The sequence below is a fragment of the Mesocricetus auratus genome, unplaced genomic scaffold, assembly GCF_017639785.1.
Source record: "Mesocricetus auratus isolate SY011 unplaced genomic scaffold, BCM_Maur_2.0 Super-Scaffold_100037, whole genome shotgun sequence".
Classification (NCBI taxonomy): domain Eukaryota; kingdom Metazoa; phylum Chordata; class Mammalia; order Rodentia; family Cricetidae; genus Mesocricetus; species Mesocricetus auratus.
The window spans coordinates 8,009,905-8,011,921 of NW_024429215.1; positions in this window are offsets into that span (position 1 = coordinate 8,009,905).

A 2,017-nucleotide genomic window follows, 5' to 3' on the forward strand; every position below is an offset into this window, starting at 1 on the left:
GGCTCCAATGCCCCTTTCTGGCATGTGTGGTCATCTGCACTCATGTGCACACACCCCCCACGCAGACACACACGCATAATTTAAACATTAAAATAAATGTTTTAAGGGTATTGTGGTGGTTTGAATAAAACACCATAGGGAGCCTTACTATTAAGTGGCCTTTTTGGAATAGGTGTGGCTTTGTTGGAGGACATATGCCATTAGGGGTTGGGCTTTGAAGTCTCAGAAGCTCAAGCCAGTTCACTTCCGGTTGCCTGTGGATCAAGAGATAGAACTCTCAGCCCCTTCTCCAGCACCGTGTCTGCCTGTCCCATCGTCTTGTTTCCCACTGTGATGATAATAGACTAGCCCTCTGAACTGGACGCTAGCCCCAATGAAATGCTTTCCTTTGTAAGTGTTGCCATGGTCATGGTGTCTCTCCACAGCAATAGAAGCCCTAAGACCGGCATATACTTACATCTAATGGCCTAGTCTATATCATTGCAATGAGTTCTGTGTTTCCACCATCCAATGAATGAAGCAGACGTTATCATAACTGTCTTCTCCCCTCTCTGCGTATATCAACCATCTCGAATGCAATCGAACGGGCTGGACTCTTTTACCTCCATGGCAGTATTACTACACACATGTCCTTAAGCAGGGTGGCACACGGGTTTATATTACCTTACATTTTACACAGACAGTGGTGTCTGTTCTGCTTCCTCCTTTGATCTACAGTTTATTTTTAATGGTATGTGTATGAGTGTGTACATATGCAGTCCATGCATACATGCATGCTTTAAATGGATATTTTAGGAGCAGAACTGCAGAGCTGAAGAGGGTTCATCTTTCGTCTGTCAGGCTTTGTGACTGGCTATACCTGTTTCTAGTCCTATCTGCAACACACAGCAGAGTTCCCAGGGCTAGAAGTTTCTACTGACTCTGGTTTTTGGTTTTGTCAACCTCTTAAACTACAAACAGCACTTTGTTGTTTCAGTTGATACTTGTTGATTTTTGTGACTGACCTTACTTTTTATTTTTGTGTATGCACCCATGCATGAATGTCATGGTACACATGCAGAGGGCAGAGGACAACTTACAAGAATCAGTTCTCTCACAACCCTCTGCTGGTTCCAAAATCTAACTCGGCTCATCCAGGTTGGCAGAGAGAGCATTAGCCTTCCAACCATCTCGGTGTCCGACAGTCTTCCTGTTCTTTGTGACGTCCCTGTTGCCATGCCTGAATATGCACCTGATGTGTCCCTCCCTGTCATTGTCTCTTTTCATTGTTTTCTTTCTACTGTTTGTTTGTTTGTTTTTCTAGACAGGGTTTCTCTGGGTAGCTTTGTAGTCTGTCCTGGAACTCACTCTGTAGACCAGGCTGTCTTTGAACTCATAGAGATCTGCACGCCTCTGCCTCCCAAGTGCTGGGATTAGAGGTGTGAGCCACCACCACCCAGCAACAAGGGACAATTTTAATTCTCTTCCACAACTAGTTTTTTGTGTGTGTGTGTGTGTACTGTCTGTATCTGTGTTTATGTGTTTTTGTGTGTGCTGTGTGTGTGTACTCTGTGTATGTGTGCAGTGTGTGCAGTATGTGTGTTTGTGCGTGTGTCTGTGTTTGTGTGTGTGTTTGTGTGAGTGTTTGTGTGTGTGTACTCTCTTGGGTGAGTTTTTGTATGTGTATGCAGTGTGTGTGCTTTGTGCATGTGTGTAGTGTCTCTGTGTGTGTTTTTTTGTGTAGCATTGTGTGTGAATGTGTGTGTAGTGTCTGTGTGTGTAGTATGTATGTGTATGTGTGTGTGCCTGCATATGCCTGCATGTGTGTGTGTGTGTGTTATGCTGAGGGGGAAGTGCTTTAACCTGAGTTCTCTTTCTAGAAGCAGAAGGCTTCCTATTGCTCCATCACATGCTCTTAAGGTTTTCAACTTCTGGGGGAGAGAAGGTAACAGAGTGAAGAAATAATGGGGTCAGGAAAGCAGTATGATGGAGATGGAAACAGAGAGAGGGCTCAGCAGCCGAGAGCACTGGCTGCTCT